This window comes from Myxine glutinosa, chromosome 5 (genome assembly GCF_964187855.1).
Source record: "Myxine glutinosa chromosome 5, kmMyxGlut1.1, whole genome shotgun sequence".
NCBI classification, from domain to species: Eukaryota; Metazoa; Chordata; class Myxini; order Myxiniformes; family Myxinidae; genus Myxine; species Myxine glutinosa.
In genome coordinates this window covers 73,586,313-73,607,582 of record NC_136265.1, presented here as the reverse complement: position 1 = coordinate 73,607,582, position 21,270 = coordinate 73,586,313, and the positions used below count along the sequence as shown (strand labels likewise).

The following is a 21,270-nucleotide window of genomic DNA, read 5'->3' as shown; positions in this document are numbered from 1 at the left end:
GTTGCCACCCGAGCTTACCTAGCTCCTCACCCCAACCTAACTAACTGGGGACAGCCCCTCTCCTGGCTCTGTCACCCCTTGGTGCCCTCTGGCACTGGGCTACCCGGGTCCGTCCTCCGGATCCTCGGGCCCCATCCACACAACTACTACCGGCTCCCAGAGCCCACCTGCGGCCTCACCTGGCCGACATCCTTACAGTGGTGGAGTGCCCAAACCAACTACACACACTAACAGGCTACACGCCCAGCCATTTCCACAACACCAACGCACCCATCCACATACCATTCTGTCACCCGCACCACAGATGCCAATATCCAACCACAATTTACCTGTACCCTCTACCTAACACTTACACTACCCGCCCCGGGTATCCGCGATGGGGGTCCACTCTTCCCCCATTCACACCTTAGTAGGGTAATAATGTTGCTTCTGGGACAGCCCGTTTAACATGGGAAATCCCTATCTAATGTCGTTTACCCCTATTTGGGAAAACACCCCTATTAATCCAAAAGACTCTATGGGCCTTTTGACCTTATGAATCATGAGTCAATTAATCTACTTGGGCTAATACATAATGAATATATTTTAATTAAGCTAGGGATGGGATTGGGTTGGGGGTTGTATATTATTATGACTCACACATACACAAAAGTTTAACCCCAACTTTAGTTGGGGTTTAACTTATGTGTATGTGTGAGGGATAGGGGTTCACAGATCTCTAGTGTGAACCTGTGATCCTTTTGGACCATGAGTCAATTAATCTACTTGGGCTAATACATAATGAATATATTTTAATTGAGCTAGGGATGGGATTCACACATACACACAAGTCCCAACTGGAAAGTTGTGGGATCCTTCTGACCTTATGAACCTTTTACTCTGGTGAATATAACCCACTCAAACATCGACCCGACAAATATTTGTTTATGCGTGGGAAATAATTTAATTCTCCTCCAACTTCCATCACCATACTCAAACCCTTTTAAAATTAATTATTCGCTTTTGAGAAATGACGTTGTTTCACTGACTTGGATAACTTCCCAGAAAGTTTTCATTGTCTTATTTCCTGTTTCCTCGAAATGTTAAAGCTGAGTTCTGTTCCCGAAAATACATTTTGGTCATTATAAAGGTCGTGTTGCCGTGCTGTTTTTATCATTACGAACCGAAGAACATGAGCATCAACATGTCTTATTTCACTCTCTACTCTGATGAAGAATACTCACCAGGACTTTGGTAAGTTTCATTCAGAATTAAACTGGTGATGTGAGCTTTGTATGTGATTAATTTAAATTTATATGACTCATGATATATTTTTTTATTACAGCAATTCAGGTTTTCAAAATGACCTGGTCTTGGCAGAGTTTCAAGTTGTTCCACAAGAGGTTTACAACGAATTGAACACTGGTTGGAGCGACCTGCCTCACAGATTGAATGAATTCGATGTTTCACCGTTCTTAGAAGATGATCACCATCGGAGTTTGTCTCAGGTAATTAATTATTCATTTCTCTGATTGGTACCATTAAACGCGAGCTGTCATTTATTTATTCATTGTCAATACAATGTATCTTTTAGGAGAAATTATTAACGTTTTTTCTTTCTTTTTTGAAAGAATATAACACCATCAACAGATGACCACAACCACAACCACGGCTTTGAGTGGGATGCTTTTGATTTTCCAAAGAGTGGTTATTTCCCGTCAACATGTGGTACCTTAAATTTTCAACTCGACCACTTGAACACAAAGCTCGATTTTTTAGAGGTATGTATCCCAATATCCTCATATCCTTGTGTGTGTGTGTGTGTGTGTATGTGTATGTGTATGTGTGTATGTGTGTGTGTGTGTGTGTGTATGTGTGTATGTGTGTGTGTGTGTGTGTGTATGTGTGTGTGTGTAATATTTTCTCTCCCCTCTTGTCCTCTTGTCTTCAGGAAGAGATTCAAAAACTCAACACATCTGCTGTCTTTGACTTGTGCTGGGAACAAATTGATGACTTGTGCTGGGAAGAAGTTGAATGTATAATACCTCAAGGAAAATGTTTTAGTAATATGAAGCTTTTAATGTTTTCACTATTATTTATATATATTTGTTTTGTTTACAATTATTTAATTATTAATTACAAAAAGAGAATAAAGGAGGGAACGGGGAGGTGCACCCCTGCCAAAGACCCTTCACCCCCCTCATCCCACCCCTCCCCTCCCCTTGTGTGTGTGGGGAAGGTGGGGTGGGATGAGGGGGGTGAAGGGTCAAGGGTGGGGGTGCACGGAGGGTGGGGGGATGATGGGTGTGGTCTGTGTGGGCGGGGTCTGTGTGGGCGGGGTCGGTGTGGGCGGGGTCTGTGTGGGCGTGGTCTGTGTGGGTGTGGCTTATGATTTTTATTTATTTAATTTATTTTTTTATTACCACTAATTAAATTAGCTAATCTGGGTGGGGTGAATAGAAATGTTGTTTAATGAATTATTAGCTTTGTTTTTTGTAATTCTTGCGAGTAAAATGAACCCAAGATTTCTTCTCGATTTATATCATTTAATTTGTAAGTCCAAGGGTTTGTAGCCATTACATCAACAATTATAAATAATTCATTAGTCCATTTTTGTGTATAACCTTTCTCAAAATGGCTTTTCCATTTGTATATCCTTACAATATCACCAACTTTGAACTTGGGCTTTCTCAAATTTATCTCCTTTTCATATTCTAATTTTGTAAATGTTTCTGATGGTTTTGATTTTGTTGATGAATGAACTGTATTATTGTAATTATCTACAATATCCTGAATTAAATACACCCATTTTTGAGAACTGAGTTGTGTGAATTTTTTATATAATTTCTCTTTTAAAGTACGATTAAAACGCTCAATAACAACTGCCTTTCCTTCATTAAAGGTGCTGTATAATTTAATACCCTTCTCCTTAAGAAATTTCATGAATATTTTGTTATAGAACTCTGTTCCCTCATCAGTCCATAACTTCTTTGGTTTCCTTTTATCCCGATCAAATATTCGCTTAAAGGCTAACATTAAAGTATCACCCCTTTTATTTTTTAAAGGGACAACCCAGGCAAATCTACTCCTCAAATCAATAACGGTTAAAGCATACCTGTATCCCCTGTCATTATTCAATTCAATTAAATCAGCGGACCATATGTGGTCGGTGTATTTAGAATAAACCTTCCTTCTTTTAAACTTTGTGATTATAGGTTTGTGTAATTCTTCAGCCAAAAGCTCCTCAGTCTTGATGACATCATTAGAGCCTAATAGTTTTTTGAGGAATAACCAAGACCAAGTTTCAATTTAGCATTTATCAAATTTCTCACAATAAACCTATCAACTTTCTCTCTCAACGTTGGATTTTGTATCAAAGACAAATTATACAACATTTCGCTGTCGGCTTTATGTTTTTCAGTCAACGTAGTGGTATCCCCATAAGCAATATCATGCTTCATACACACTTCATCAACCCTATTTGTAGGTTTAGACCAAGGTTTAGGATTGTTAGCCTCATCTAATCTTTTATCCAAGTTTGTTCCTGGACCACAGAAAGAATACCCTGGAAGGTGTAATTCCCCTGGAATTCCAGTTGTTGTAAATTTACTTCCTGACAGAAACTTTTGTATGTCTCCTCCTCTTTTAGGAGAGATGAATTGGCACTTTTTAGAGCCACATACTTGACATATTCCTTTTTGATAAACTCTATTATTTTTAGCTTTAACATAAGAGATATTTTTAGATTTAGTTTTCTTTTTACATTTGAGACAATAACTCATATTTATTTATCAGAAAAATTCCGACAGAGTATCAAAACCTTTTTGGTTTTCAACATATACATTTCAATCTTGATTTTTAAAACATAAAGAATCCTAAGGAATGCCTTCACTCTCTCCTCCATTTATTTACAAATAAAACTAACTAAAGTCAATTACACCGACATCATCAACCACATAATCTTTTCCTTCTTCTTCTTCTTTATCCCCACTTTCTCATTTAAATCTCCTCCCTGAAACTGAAGACATTGACGTCGTTATTCTTGAAAATAATATTTTCATTAGACTTCTCGTTTCTTTATTTTCCTCCTCAGTGCGTTGAGTTTGATTTATTTGCTGTAATACCTTCAATCTTTTATTAATCTCACTGATTTCCATCTTTTTATATTTTTCCTCCCTCTCTCTTTGCTCCCTCTCCTCCTTCTCTCTTTTCTCCCTTTCCTCCCTCTCCTCCTCCTTTTTCTCCCTTTCCTCCTTCTCCTTTTTCTCTCTTTTCTCCCTTTCCTCCCTCTCCTCCTCCTTTTTCTCCCTTTCCTCCTTCTCCTTTTTCTCTCTTTCCTCCTTCTCTTCTTTAACTCCTTCCTCATTTATCTTAGCAATTTTTGATATCAATATTTTCACAGCATTCATTCTTTCTTTATTTTCCTCTTCGGTGAGTTGAGATTTATCTTCTTGCTGTAATACATCCACTCTTTTTTGAATCGCTCTGATTTCCATCTCCCTCTCCCCCCTCTCTCTTTGTTCCCTCTCCTCCTTCTCTCTTTTCTCTCTTTTCTCCTTCTCTTCTTCAACTCCTTCCTCATCCCTTGCTACCCTTGAGTTTAAACCCCAAAGAATATTATACATATACTCATCTGGATTTTGAGATATTCTTGTATCTATAATTATTTTTCTCATAATAGGATACCAATAAGATTTGTTGACGATTTCTAAAAGAGTTTTATATTTCATAACTTTGAGAAGTTCATTTTTATTTAATATTTTAAACAAGTCTCTATTTGTGGGTTTAACAATATCAGTATAAGGCCAGTTTTTTATGACAAAATTCCCATGTATATGCTCCAAATCATAAGGTATGTAATACCGAGCACCCTTTTCTTGTAGGTATCCTTGAATACAAAAATTATAATTCTCTTGTAGTCTTCTTCCTGCCATTTATGTATCAGAAATATATGTGAGATTAATATTATGACAGGTAATACTACCACCCCATCTTCCCACTACCAAATCGGTTTGTATTCCTCGGCTTTCTATCCTTATCTCATTACCTTCCTTCTTTGTCATGCGAACCATCGCTATACTATCATATATTTTTATTTTCTTAAAATCACGTATTTGTTGTTTACTAATTGTACTTCCACATAAATCCTTATCTTCACCAAGTGGATAATATTCTTCTTTACGAGACTGATTTAAATCATGTAGGTCTTCTATGTTTATTGAAAAAGACCAATTATACCCTAAATCAGGCATATCATACCCCCATTTATTAATTCGCATATTAACTAAATGTCCTTCTTTATAAAATTTAATTGTAAGCAGGTAGTTAAATTCAATGAGGAAAGGTGTATGGTCAGTATAACCAGGTGTTGTGGTTGTAAATTTTACTTGTTTCACAAAACGTGCTGTTTTCTTTAAAGATATATATTGTGATAAATCACTGAATCTAATCAAGTCATTCGCATCTGTAGGGTTTGGATAATTGATTAATTTATAAGTATTCTTCATATTAATATTTTTACTTACACTATATTTTTGTCGTTCAGCCTGTGCCTTTGTATAATAATTTGATAAATCAATATCCTGAGAGGATTTTCCAAAGATAGAACCATCTTTTCCAACATAGGTCATTTATATTAGATAAAAAATGATATCATAAAAATTTTCATTATTGTTGAGTTGAAATAATACATATAAACATAATTGACCACAACATTTAGAATTAATTTCTTGAACTTGAAATGTTTGATAAACACCATTCTGTAAGAATTGTATTACTTCAACAGGTGGTGGCATACCATAACTATCAAAATAATATTTATCCTGACTATTATGAATACAAACCCAATGAGAACCATTCTGTGTGTCTAAATTCATAATAATATTCTTTGTATTCTTATTTATATGTATTAATTCATCTCTCATACAAATAACCACATTATCAATTTTTCGTGTTTTACAATACTTAGCTAGTTCTATATTTGACGTTGTATTCTTTCCAAATTGTTTAAACCATTTATCCATTTATTTATGAGAAAGATACAATCCATTACCCCGTTTAGTTAGTTTAACACCCGCTTGAGCGATAGAGGAAAGCATATCTCCAACCAACAATCTAGCTTTATCAGGTAGACTTTCAAGTTTTTGAGCAAAATCTACAATTACACCACTTCCACTAATTTGTTTCTCCAACTCCTTGTTATGTCTTTCCAATTCTTTTTGAGCTTTTAGTTGTGCCTTCCTTTCGTTAGCAGTTTTTACCGCTGCTGAAATACCACCAGTCAATGCTCCCGCCGCACTTAAACCAGCAAATAAAGGAATTAGAAACGGGAGAAATCCTCCTCTTGACTCGTCTATTGAATATTTCTTTAACATAGGTTTCGTCATTTTAATTTTAAGTGATCCAACATCATTTAGTGTTTTTACTTGTGTGTGTGTGAGTAAAACATCAATTCTTACAGCTCCTTTTCTTTGAATTGTATTAACATTAATAATACAAGGCTTTTGATTTTGAATACAAGATGTTAATTTATTAAGATTGATTTGATTAACATATACCCCAACCATTTATTTATGAGAAAAAACCTATGTGATATTAATCATAACACCATTATCTGTATTAATCTGTAATTCTGTTTCCTCCAAAAGCAAACAATATGCATTAACCTCTTCACTCTCCCCTCTTTCAATGTATAGAGAAGTATCCACTCGATTAGACTTTATAGTTTCCTTTTGAGAACTCAGGTCAATTGCGTAGATTGTATAAAGTTTTTGAAACGCAACCATATCCAAAATAGGATCATTATTACCATTACTTTCACACACCTTTTGGTAGGACTTGTAGGCTTCCGCATAATCATTTTTTTCCCAATCAATTTCCAATCTATCTCGCGGATAAAATGTGCCATCAAGAGAAACCCGAAGTTGTTTCACCTTAGCATTATCACTCAGGGCATTATTCTTATTAGTACCGTCCTCTCCATCTGGTTTTTTAAAAATGAGCCAGAGGTATCGTGGCTTTCCTTGAAGAACACCCAAATTCCAAGTGTAGGTAGTGTGTTCCAGTTTAACGTGTTGACATCTTCTTTTAAGGTATGATACATTAAGCGGTTTCTTTGAGTTAAGTCTTCTATTTAACATCTCTTCCGTTTTAAGATTAGGAGTATATTCACTGATATACCAACACAAATCATTAATAACAAATTTATTATTTTCTCCAAAAGCATTTTCATCCCCAAAAAGCAATCTATTTACATTATCATTCCTTTGTAGTTGAAATCTAATTTTAAGCCCATACAAAACTTTATCATAATCACAAAATCCAAATATACCTTTCAGAGGTACTGCTACGGTAAAACTATTCTCAGCTTTTGCGTCATCATTATACATTGACTTCCTTTGACTATAACCAGGGTCTGCGTTTGTACCCGTTGACATATCAGGAATAAAACCTTCAACAGCTCCCTTACCCATTCTATCACTAAACGAATATAGTGTAAATTTCATCATTTCAGATGTAGCAGAGACATAATCAACCGCTTCAACCTCTTGTGTTCCAATATACAGGCGGACACTGTCAAACATTTTCCAGAAGAAATCATTTACGAGTGTAGCATTAGTATTATTCGCAGCCTTAGTGAATTTAAATTTACACAGCAAGAAACTATCAGCTATATTCAAGTAAGTTTGTTGATTATTTATTTCAAAACTTTTTGTTCCGTTTGAATTCCAGTCTGTTCCTGTTATAGCATTTACCTTAAAATAGTCTTCCTTTTTAGTGGAGTTTGAAATGATAATCGTATCATCCAAATCATAGATACTATCAATCGCTTCCATACTTGTATTTATATAGCATTAAAATTGTTGAAACCCTGACCCAAGTATTTTAATGATTTTTTGTCGTTCTTGTGAAGATAGTTGAGTTTTACCTTTTTTTATTTCTTTGATTGCTTGTAATTTATGAGACTCCTTTTGAGCATCTTTTATACTCTTTATAGCACCCGCAACGGAGCCCACGGCAGAAGCAGTTGAACCAATTAGGTCTTTATGTTTAAGGATGGTTGAACCAATACCCATTAGAGTATCAATTATCCCATCTCCTTTATTTCGAAATTGATGACCTACACCTCGTTGTCTCTTAGGTTTATAGTATCCTCTACCCACATACCTTGTATAGTCTGGTGAAAGGAACATGCCCTCCCCTGTAATTATTTTATATTTTCCCAACTCGTGTTTTCTCACAATAACCATTATTTATTTATTGAAAAACTTCACGTAGGTGAATTCTGATGGATATAATTTCATCATTAAAGGATATCATACGATTATCTTGGTCGGTTATCCTAAAATTTACTCTGTATATGGTTTTTCCTGACACAGGTAAATAGACAAGATTTTTTGGTTCCATATTAAATTTATAACCAATCGGGGTTGAGTATGCACTGAATGAAAATATTGTATTTGTTCTTATTCCATCGTTATAAGCACCATCAATCAAATCACAATGAATTAATACTGAATTTATACCGGAGGATATTTGGATAACATTATCACTGTAAAACGTCCCGTTATTTTCAATCTTTTTTGAAGAGAAACCCAATAGCTCTCTAAACGAATTTTCAATCGTGAAATCAACTTTATAATTATTTTTAAGTTTAATAGTTGATTTTGAAGTGTGTTTTTGAATATCTATTACAATATTTTTTGGTTCATCACCTTTTTCTTTCATAAGGCGAGAGACTTCTGAAGATATTTGAGAAATCTCGTAAGCTCCAGGTGAAACGGTTATAGTTTTATATCCACTTCCTGGATTATAACTAAACTTGTTGTTTTTCTCTGTGATATTAAACAAGGTATTATAAGTTTCCATCGACAATAAAGATGCCTCATATGAGGTAAGGGGGTCAAGTTGTAGTGGGTAAGGGAATGAAGCTGTGTAATCGCTCGTTGTGAAATTAAAACTAAGAATTGTGCTTCTCATCTTATTTAATATCTAATAAAATATCTTTGTATTGACATTTATTAATTATTTTCATATTCATCAACTGATCTAAAATGGCTGAGGATTCATTAAAACAATTGTTGTTTCCAGCCTTCTTACTACCTAACAACAATAATAGCCTATTAACTAATTGTGATGGGTCATTTGGAAGAAAACTAACACCCGAACCAAGCTTACTTAAAGCATCAATAATATGTTTCTCCTTCTCATTCTTCTTACTTTTACCAGCAACAGAAACTCCATAATCAAGTGCATTTAACAACTCAATATATACCCTATCTTCCTCTCTTTCCATATCAAGTGGTTCCTCAAAATATTTTGAACCGCTGAATCCGGGGTTTGTTAGAAGAAACATTAATCTTGGAGTTAATTTAACATTTGGTTGAGTAGAACTCAAGAACATCAATTCATCATTAAATATCAATACCTTTTCTTCCACAAGATGAAACACTGCTGGTTCTTCTGTTGGAATGAGACCTGCTCTGGTTTTTGAACCCGCCGAATATTCATTGTTTTGAAGAGCTTCCACAACATAATTAGGGGGTTGATTTACCTCCTCAAGTTTCCGAAATAATCCCTCGTCATCATATTCTAATTCACCAAGTTCTTGTTTTGTTATCTGACTAAAATCTTTGAGCATTTGAAGTTTTTTCGGAGTAAATTCTACTGTGGGAACTGTAGGTGAGTGTTGAGTTTTCAAAAGTGGTTTAAAGAATTTCTCTTGTTTTCTTTCAAAGGCTTCTTCACCAGTTAGTTTCTGTCTCCGTTTCTTCTTTATCTCTTCCTGTTGTTTAACAACTTTTGAAACTAATTGTTGATGTTCCTTAAACTTTCTTTCTCTTTCTTCAGTATTCATTTTCTGTATTTATTTATTGAAAAATATCATTTAGTATCTCATCTTGTTTCACAACAATATATTTATATTTTCCAATCGTGTGTTTCATATAATTTTCAAATTCTTTTTTACTACATAACGTAGAGCAATTATCTCTCCAAAAATTATTTACATCTATTGAATTTAACTTAAATAAAATAAAAGTATTGGCATTGTTTCTTATTGAGCGTCGAGGGAGTTGAAAATATGATTGACTAAGATATATACAATTACAAGAAGAATGTCTCCCTCTTGTATAGTAGCTATCCATTACTGTTTGGTTTCTCTCATTAACACAATCATCAAAGATGACGAGGTTCTTTTTTGATTTATCTAAATCTTGAGGTGAAGGTATATCATCCGTATTATCACTGAGAATACAAGTTATGGGTTTCGATTTTGATTTCTGTGTATCACAAAATAATTGTATTATATCTTCAATATTATAATCATTTAGTTCGTTTTGAAGTTTAAATAAACCGATAATGTCTTCCTTTTTAAGACCCGCATTAAAACCCTGTGAGAGTAGTTGATACTCGGGTTGAAAACTTGACTTTGTAAAAATTATTAAATTATCATAATCTAAAAAATTAGGACCAAGGAGCATCTTTAAAAGTAAACAGGTTTTCCCACATCCGCTTGAACCAACTATTAGACATCTCAATGAATTTGGAATGTTTTTATGGTTATTAAATTTTATCTTATTTTCCCAAACGGGTAAAAAATCATTCATTTATATATTTGGAAAACAAGTCATCCAACTTTTTTTGAGCTATTTTAGAAACTCTATATTTTATCCTGAGTTCTGGTTTAATTTCAAAATAATTCATTATTTTATTTATGTAGTATCTTGTATTAACATTTCCATTAAAATTATTTTGAATAATAAATATCATTAAACCCTTATACATTTCCTCAATACAAAGAGTCTCTTTCCTTGTAAGAAATGGTGTATTATCACCATAATGCTTAACATTCATCTCTCTTATTAATCTTGTAAAGTAATTCATTTTTGGTTCTAATTTAAAAGAGTTATATGTTTTTTTATATTTCTTATTATCATTAATTAGAATATAATCACAGAATAAACATTGTTTATATGAATCCTCATCATTAAGCCCTATTCTATCACAAGCCGGACAATTCTCTAATTTATCATATGGAGAGTCTGGAAATTCTAAATATCCTTCAGAACTTATCATATTTATATAGTAAATTTTTACTTAAACTAAACGCAAGTTTATTCATTAATAAATACAATGTTTCACAACACAAAAGACCAATTTCAATCTATTACCGAAGGTTCTATTGATTGTGTCAAAGATGTAAAGTTGAACAAAGATAAATATGGTAATTTTTGGGTTTATCCCGAATTAAATGATAATATTAGTCCATCAATTATGTTTAAAGGCCGCGGATTTTCTATTCCAGCTAAAAAATCGATAAAAGTCCATTTGGATCATGTCTCCCCCCTTCTAATGGCTATTTATGAAAAGATTGGTGAAAAATTGGACACCACTTCTTTGGAACTTAATGATAAGACCATCAACTCAAGTAAAGGAGATGTATGTATATTTTTTAATAAAACAGATATTGATGTTAATAATAAAATCATAACCGGGGAGATGACATTTAGGTCAATTATAATTAAAGATTATTTGAAGATAACTTTTAATGTAAAAAATATTATTATCCAAAAGGATATTGAAAGAAAAATTATTGGGCTCGATGGAAATGTAATTTAGTTTAAGTAAAGTTTTCATATATAAATGGTGCGAACAATCCAAGACACAATTGAATCTCTTAGCGGAGTTCTTTGTAATCATGGAAAAACTGACTCCCTACTTGATTACCGCATTGAAGATGAATCAATAGATTCGTTTAGTTGGAATAATGGTAGAATTAAATTTAGGATGAGGAATAATAAATTAATCAGTGTTGATTCAATAATTATTGATCAGCTTAAAAAGGTTTATGATTTGCTTGAAGATGAAGAAAAAGAATATAGTGAAACAACATTCTATAAAAAATTTGCTCCCGAGTTTTATAGAGGAGATATTGAGAATGCTGTTGATTTTGAAAAAATACTCCCATATGTTAACTTGAATACTATGAAAATTTGTTGTGATTTTGAGGGTGAAATGAAAATAGATTATCTTTGCAAAAGACATAATGGAAGAAGAGTTATCTTTGGGTTTAAATTATTAAGTGTTTTTAAAAAATATGACTCTGAAGAAGAATGCCCATCAATAATTGAAGATTCATCTGACTCAGAGGATTCATCTAACTCTGAAGATTCGGATGACTCTGAAGATTCGGATGACTCTGAAGATTCTGATCATAATCGAGATGGAATGCCACCAAGATATACTAAGCTTGATAATGATCTTTTTAAATTAACAATGGAAATATTAAATCCAGATCAATTAACAGTTCTTAATGAAAAAATAAATAAACTAATTTTGGATACAATAAACTCTTTGTTGCCCTATAAATATGAGTCAATACAGCAGTGAAGATTTTACTATTTCATTGAACTTGGATGATGGTGATGATAGTATTTCATTGAACACAGATGATAGTTATGATACTAATAGTTTGTGCTCAAATGATAGTTATGAGAGTAGCTTTATTGATGACTCTGAGTATGATTCTGATAGCTTATACTCAAATGATGAATATGAGTCAAGCTTTATTGATGATGACACAACGAGTGATTTCTCAAGCTTCCTTGAATCTCAAAGTTCTGAGTCAGATTAAAAGTTGGCTTGGTGCCAAATGTGCGTGGCTTTAAGGAAAGATTCATAGTTAAATGAGTGTTAAAATCTCACAAGATTGTTCACCTATAAATATGGTTTATTGTGATACTTGCGAGAAGGAAGTAAAATATTATAAACAACATATTCTCACCGCAAAACATACATACAACATTCTAAATCAATTATCACCATTTCCTAAGAACAAAAAAAATTGTATTCACTGTAATAGAGATATCCTAAAGAAGGGGTTCAAAGCCCATCTTAAAACAAACAAACACTTGTCAAATTTAATCACTATTAAAAATACTGATGGAGCATTCAAAGGACATATCAGGATTCGAATCTTTAAATTCAAATCTCCTACACCAGAGTCTATAGTTGAAGCTGTAGAAATAGTTAAACCTGCTGTTCAAACGTTGATTGAAAAAACACTAAAAGAAATGAAACCACTTAAATTTTATATGGGAATAAAATTTGAAATGACAAGGGATACAGGAGAAATATTTAAACCATACATGAGAACAGAGCCACACTTTATTTCTTCATATCAAGATTTTAAAACATCAGGAGTCTATGGTGAACTTATTAAACAAGAGGAAAGTGTGGGTAATTCACTCGTAGGAAGTGGATTCACTATAGGAGAAATTATTTACATAGACATTCATATTCTTAAATCAGATCCTCTAAAAGCTTCTTCTTACATTGATTTACCCAGTGTTATCAAAAATAGAAAAGCAGTTATCAATATCAAAAATAAAGACAATAAATGTTTTCTCTGGTCTATTTTAGCACACTTACATCCTCCACATTTTCATGATGAAAGAGTATCTCATTATAAAAAATATGAGAATACATTAAATATGAAAGATCTAAAGTTTCCAATGACTTTAAATGATATTCCTAAATTTGAAAAGATGAATAATTTATCAGTTAATGTTTATGGTCTAACAGAAACAAACAACATTCAGGTTTTAAAGCTTTCTGGCAATTGTAAACAAACTCATATTAATCTTCTATATTTTAATTCAGACGAAAATTCACATTATACATACATTAAAAATATTGCTAAATTAATAAAACCACAAGTCTGTAAGAGAACAAATAAAATATATATTTGTTTGCGTTGTCTTAACTTCTTCAATTCACAAGAAAGATTAGATAAACATTCAAATTATTGTGGCGAACATAAATCAACGGTAATCAACATGCCTAAAGAAGGCTCAAAGATCACATTCAAAGATGAAAAGAAAAAGATTAAACATCCATTTGTTATATATGCTGATTTTGAAAGTATTTTAGAAAAAATTGATACTGCTTCTCCAGATCCAAAAGAATCATACACAAATAAATATCAAAAACATACTCCTTGCGGTTTTTGTTATTATATCAAATCATCCGTTGGTGATAAATATAACAAGTTAGAGATGTATAGAGGCTCAAATACCCCAGAGGAGTTTGTGAAACGACTAGAAAAAGACTGTGTTCGATTAACCAAGATAATGAGAGAAACCAATAAACCAATGTCCTTGACGAGTAAAGAAAAAAGAGAATTTAGACAACCAAAGGCTGCCTGTCATATTTGTGAGGAAAAAATTGGTGAAGGTCTAAAGGTTAGAGATCATTGTCATCTCACTGGTAAATATAGAGGTCCGGCTCATCAAAGTTGTAATATTAATTATCAACTCCCCTCTTTCATTCCTGTCTTTCTTCATAACAACGCCCATTATGATACACATCTATTTATCAAGGAACTCTCAAAGACTTCTGGAAGTATCTCAGCAATTCCAAACACGGATCAGAAATACATTTCATTCACAAAAACAATTCACACATCTCCTATTACTCATATCAGATTTCTTGATACATTTAAATTCATGGCAAGTCCATTGGTTAACTTGGTTCAAAATCTAAAAGAGTTTCCATGTCTTTCAGAGTATTTTTTAGATAAAGATTTTCTAACACAAAAGGGAATTTACCCCTATGACTATATGGACTCATTTGAGAGATTCAATGAAACACAACTTCCTTCAAAAGAAAATTTCTATAACAAATTAAACAACAGTAATATATCTGATAAAGATTATGTACACGCACAAAATGTTTGGGAAAAATATAACATCAAGAATCTTGGCGAGTATCACGATTTGTATCTCAAAACTGATGTGCTTTTATTGGCCGATGTATTTGAAGCCTTTAGATCTGTTTGTCGCACTGGATATGGATTGGATCCTGCTCACTACTACACAGCACCTGGATTGGCCTGGAGTGCGATGTTGAAAATGACAAAACAAGATTTGGATTTGATAACCGATGTTGATATGCTTTTCATGATTGAAAAGGCAAAGAGAGGAGGAATTTCACAAGTCTGTTCAAAGAGATACGCAAAAGCAAATAACAAATATCTTCCAAATTATGAATCAACGAAAGAGAGTTCTTACTTGATGTACTATGACGCAAACAACCTGTATGGCTGGGCAATGTCTCAGGCTCTTCCTTATGGAAAACTTAGATGGGTAAAGGAAAAAGACTACAAAAACGTTTTACAAGATGTATGTATCTCAACACAAAAAGAATTGGATGATTCAAAGGTTGGTTATTATTTTGAAATTGATTTAAAATATCCAGAGGAACTCCATAACCTACACAAAGATCTCCCATTTGCTTGTGAGAAAGAAAGTCCAAAGAAGGAGTGGTTAAGTGATTATCAGCGATCATTTAATATAGGTGAATCAACAGAAAAATTACTTACTACATTATATAACAAGAAAAATTATGTTCTACACCAAAGAAATTTGCGACAATATTTATCAAAAGGTCTAAGAGTAGAGAAGATCCATAGGGTTCTAAAGTTCAATCAAAGTCATTGGTTAAGGGGGTACATTGATTTCAATACACAAAGAAGAACAGAGTCAAAAACCGATTTTGAGAAAGACTTTTATAAATTGATGAATAATGCGGTCTTTGGTAAGACCATGGAGAATGTGAGGAAAAGACAAAATATCAGACTATCAACATCTTGGGAACAAGCATCAAAATTAATTAATAGACCGAGTTTTACTAGAGCTGAGGTCTTTACTGAGAACTTTTGTGCGATCCATTTGGTTAAAGAGAGTATTGAAATGAACAAACCTATTTATATTGGAACAACAATTCTTGATTTATCAAAGTCATTAATGTATGATTACTTTTATAATAACTTGAGGAAGAAATATCAAAATGATGTTAATCTACTTTATATGGATACAGATAGTTTTATTTTGCAAATTAATACTGATGATGTTTATTCAGACATGAAAAAGGACATTAATATCTATGACACTAGTAATTACAGTCCAGAGAGTGAGTTGTTCTCTTCTAAAAATAAAAAGGTGATTGGAAAGTTTAAGGATGAATTAGGAGGAAATGTCATGAGTGAATTTGTGGGATTGAGGTCTAAGGCTTATGCTTATAAATATATTGTGAATAACGTTGAAAAAACTGATAAGAAGTTAAAAGGCATAAAGAAAAATGTCATAAAAGAAACAATAAACTTTAAGGATTTATTATAACTGTTTAACAACAAAGAAAGAAGAGTTTAGAAAGATTAATGGAATAAGAAGTTATAAACATCAATTATATTCAGAAGAGATGAATAAGAAAGCATTGGGGGCTTTTGATGATAAGAGGTTTATTTTAGAAAATGGAATTGATAGTCTCCCTTATGGATATATAAGTATATAAGTGATAAGATATACATAAGTGATAAGTTAATGGGGTTAGGGATTTTAAGGGCTACCGCCTCCTTTTTTACTATTATATAAATGATAGAACCAAGTACCAACCAGACTAAAGAGTGGAGGTGTAATCAACCTTGGTATATAAATGGAAAACATAATGAATGTGAAAAATATCAAATAGGTATAATTGAAAAGGCAACTGGTAAAAAAGTTCACAAAACAAATAAGAGAATTAATTTAAATACCGGTGAATTGGGTAAAAAAGATGGAAATATTTTTGAGTGGACGGAAAACTTTGATGGTTGTCAGGAAAATATATACTTTAATTTAAAAATGGTATGTGGCACTGGAGGCGCTCAAACAAGAACATTGAGGGAGGTTTACCATTTTATCTTAGCTCAGTTAAAATATCTTAATAAAGAACCAAACTCAAACATATTTTTTGTTAATGTATTAGACGGTGAGGAGAGTTGTAGGAGAATTAAATTATTTCCCACGCATAAACAAATATTTGTCGGGTCGATGTTTGAGTGGGTTATATTCACCAGAGTAAAAGGTTCATAAGGTCAGAAGGATCCCACAACTTTCCAGTTGGGACTTGTGTGTATGTGTGAATCCCATCCCTAGCTCAATTAAAATATATTCATTATGTATTAGCCCAAGTAGATTAATTGACTCATGGTCCAAAAGGATCACAGGTTCACACTAGAGATCTGTGAACCCCTATCCCTCACACATACACATAAGTTAAACCCCAACTAAAGTTGGGGTTAAACTTTTGTGTATGTGTGAGTCATAATAATATACAACCCCCAACCCAATCCCATCCCTAGCTTAATTAAAATATATTCATTATGTATTAGCCCAAGTAGATTAATTGACTCATGATTCATAAGGTCAAAAGGCCCATAGAGTCTTTTGGATTAATAGGGGTGTTTTCCCAAATAGGGGTAAACGACATTAGATAGGGATTTCCCATGTTAAACGGGCTGTCCCAGAAGCAACATTATTACCCTACTCACCTTCGCACCATCCACTCCACTCCACAATTTCCACCATTCTCACTCCACGACCATCCATTTCACTACTCCATACCATTTATTCCATACACCTGTCCTCCATTCACCTGTCGTTGCACACCTGTGCAATCTCACCTGGTGCCACCTGCACCCTCCTCCTCTTTCTGGACCAGTTGGTCAACGCAACACACATCACCATCACTCACTCATACACTGCTCCACACACCTGTTCAGTTGCACACCTGTGCAATCACACCTGTTCCATTCTCACCTGTTCAATCCTCACACACACGGCATCATCTCAGCTAACTTCTCCCCTCTGAAACTTGCGCTTCCCAGTCGTCCCTTTAAACTATTGCGCTCCCACGTCATTATAATCCACACTAATCTACCTGCGTCCCCACTACAGGTATCAGTCACTAACTAACCTTAACGTCACCTAATGTCAATCTCTTCTAGATCCCTATCATTATCCAAGCCCTCCCTGGCTCGGTTGTCATAGCCACCCCATAAACTATTGCGCATTTGCCCCCACTCTGTGAGGGATGGTGGATTTGCCATCCCACCACATCGGGGGTCTCTCACTATCAATTTTGTTCGTCCAGATTCCACAAGTCAAAAGCTTTCTATTTACTGCCAATTCTATTCACTTTTCTAAATTTTGTATCAAATCACTACTATCACTATCACCATCACCCGTCTACTTATTAGGTCCTCTCGGTGCGCCAATTCACATCTACAGCCCGGCTTCGTACAGCCGAGCAATGAACGCGGGTTCTTTTGTGTCCGCGGCTGGATACGTCCCGCATTCGGGGCAGGGACGGAGGCTTACCCGGGCCGAGATCCCATGCACCACCTCGGCGTGGAGCCATCCAATGTCCCGATCTCGACCTGCCGGCACGTCTCAATAGAAAGTGGTCGCCATGACGACCCTTCCTATCGGGCTGCCCGCTCCGCCTAGTGGAGCCCGGACGCGGCCGCTCCACGCGAGGCCCAGCGTGGATCGCGCACGGCGGTCCTTTCGAACCCGCCGTGGCTCGGATCTCCGCTGGTTCTCGCGGCACGCGAAGCCCGGCACGCACCGAGGGCCCGATCCGGCTAAAAGTCGACCTAACCTTTAACCCGGTTACCGTCGACGCTTCACCTGCAGGCTTACATGCATACGCTACCTCTTTCTTGCTCATACATGCAGCCGTTCCCATTCTCCTCGTACCTTTTCTTTCACACCTCGGTACACTCACTCCGCTCACCGACTTGGTCACACACCTGACCACCGAACACTTTGGCACACATTCGTCGCTCGCACACCTCACTAACACACCTCTTCGCGCCCCCTCCTCGGTCACTTCCTCTGTGACAATCACAGGTGTGCTCTCATTCGCACACCCATCCACGTGCCTCACTACCAACTCAAATGTGCCTTCCCACACACGCTCTACCATCCCAGGTGTGCTTCCTTCCATTCCAGGTGTACATCCTCGCTCACCTGTCACAACCAACTCACGCTCCGTTTCACTCTCACTACTCTCACCTCCACTCTCGGTCGCGCACTCACCCTTACTCTCGACAGCACACTCTTTCCTCATGCACCCGTCCGTTACACACCTTTCTCGCGCGTCCTCCCGCGCACACTTTTTCGTTACTTCCTCCGTAACACTCACCACACCGCGCTTCCCTGTGCTCCCTCGCACACGCGCTTCGACCAACTCACTCTTGACGGCACACTCACTCCTCGGCGTGCACTTTTTCCTCACACACCCCATGGTCGGACATTCTCGCACACCTCTTTTTTCGCACACCAGACCTGTCGCACACTTCACCAACGGCCTCTCACGAACACCCGGATCCAAACCAATCCCCAAGCCGACTGAAGCTTTCCTCACATCATATACATTGCCACTCACCTCCGTACTTCGTCTCACCTCCTCTGCCACCTGCAAACTTTTTATTTGGTTAGTGAGCATCACATCATGATTTGAACACAGACCTTGTACATATTCCATGACTTCCTCCTTTATCTCCCTCTTAGTTTCTGTCCGTCCCTTCTTAATTTCACTCACCTCTTCTCCCACTTCCTCTAATTTTTGTTTAACCTCTTTTATTTCTCGGTGCGTCTCCTCAAGTTCGTCCTCTAAGGCTACCGTGACCGTTTCTACGTGCGTCCTTACCTCCCGGTCCTTCGTCTCCATTGCTTCTGTCACCTCTTCCACCCTCATTGTCAGTTCCTCCCGTACCATCTGACATTGCCTCTGCGTCGCTATTAATTCGTTTTTAATTTCTTTTTGTGTCGCCTTTAACCCTCCTAGTACCGCAGTGTTCTTTTGAACCTGCTCCACTAACTTAGTTTGTCCCTCTGTCAGCTGTTCTACTCCTTTCGTCAGATCTTCTATTCCCCCCTGTAACTTTGCCGTATTATTTCTCACCTCTTTCTCTATACGCTTTTCGCCTCGCTTTACCTCCTCGCGCAGCCCCGAAACCTCCTCACTTACCCCTCTTCTGATCTCCTCTCCCATCACTTGCATCTCCTGCCCAGATGCCACCCTCATCTGCTCCATTTCCTCCCTGTGAGCATCCAGTTTGGTTTCTACCCCCATTCTGACCCCCTCTATCTGCTGCCCCATTTGGTTAACTTCCCTTTCCGCTTGGTCCCTCATGTCCCTCAATTTGCCTTCCATACTGTTTTCTAACCCCTCTAACCCACTTTTCACTCCCTCTATCTGATTCTCCTGGGCAGCCATTCTATTTTCTACCCCCTCTAACCCCTTTTGCATCCCTTCCATTTGATTTTCTTGAGCGGCCATTCTGTTTTCTACCCCCATTAACCCATTTCTCACCCCCTCTAACTGATTCTCCTGGGCAGCCATTCTGTTTTCCACCCCCGTTAACCCATTCTTTACCTCTTTTATCCCGTTGTCTAACCCCTCAAAATTTTTGTCGAACTTCCCAAATTTCTTGTCCAACTCCTCACCGGTACCCCTCGCTTCGTCCCTCATTACCCCCATTTGGTTTCCCATTACCCCCATTTGGCCCTCCAATCGCTCACCCTGAGCATCCATCCGGTTCCCCATTTGTCCCATTTTGGCTTCTAGCCTGTCCATAAGGGCCCCCATTTTTCTGCTTTCCATTTTCTCACTATCGTTATTTTTCTGCATTTCCACCATGAATTGGGTCATGAAGGCTTGCATTTGGGTCGCGCTCATTGGTTCCGCGACCGTGGCCCCCTCAACCACGTGCGCGAGGGCGCCATTTTGTGCGTCTGAAACCTCCGCAACCACATTGCCATTTTTCTCCTCCTCCCTTTCCTCCACATACATTTCCCCGAGGTCCTGGGTCGATTCCACCCTGTCTATCTCTCCCACCGACATCCGATCGCCTTGATTGTCCATGGCGCGATCTCCAAATTCGGGTTTTGCTTTATAAAACAAAATAAATTTCGGCAGCTTGTAATTTTGAGCGCGTTAAGCGCGCTTCGGGTCCGATTTCGGGTCCGATCTCCCTCCTCGACACCAATTGTTACTCTAATAGTACAATTGGTGTTCCAAAATTTGGGCCTAACAAATTTAGTCCCAGGTTCGAATCCAACTCCTCGACACCAATTGTTACAGACGCGGCTTTTAGATGTTATATTGACCGAGCGGTGGTGTATTTAACCGCGTCCGAACAGTTACTCCCCGATTAAAACCCGATTTCACCCGACGTTGGCCAGATCGCCCCACGGATATTCAATCGGGAAATCTCTAAAGCGATCGCAAGAGAATGAAAAAGAAGAAGAAGAATACGGAGGAAGAACAGATTTATTATACGCACACAAGCAAAGGATGGAAGAAACAGTGACACAGCGAATCCTTAACTTACCCTATTCATTTTTACTTAACCCCAAGACAACGAGTAGGACAGACGACGTTCACACTTACACGGGGGGA

At 36.3% G+C, this 21,270-nt stretch overlaps 1 long non-coding RNA gene across 1 annotated transcript; it reads left to right on the top strand.

Annotated features, from left to right (window-relative positions):
• Positions 1-422: 422 nt before the first annotated feature.
• Positions 423-2,194, top strand: LOC144892032 (uncharacterized). Its single transcript, XR_013623348.1, has 3 exons — positions 423-1,487; positions 1,611-1,760; positions 1,931-2,194. It is a non-coding gene; the product is annotated as an uncharacterized LOC144892032 (long non-coding RNA).
• The last annotated feature ends 19,076 nt before the right edge of the window (positions 2,195-21,270 follow it).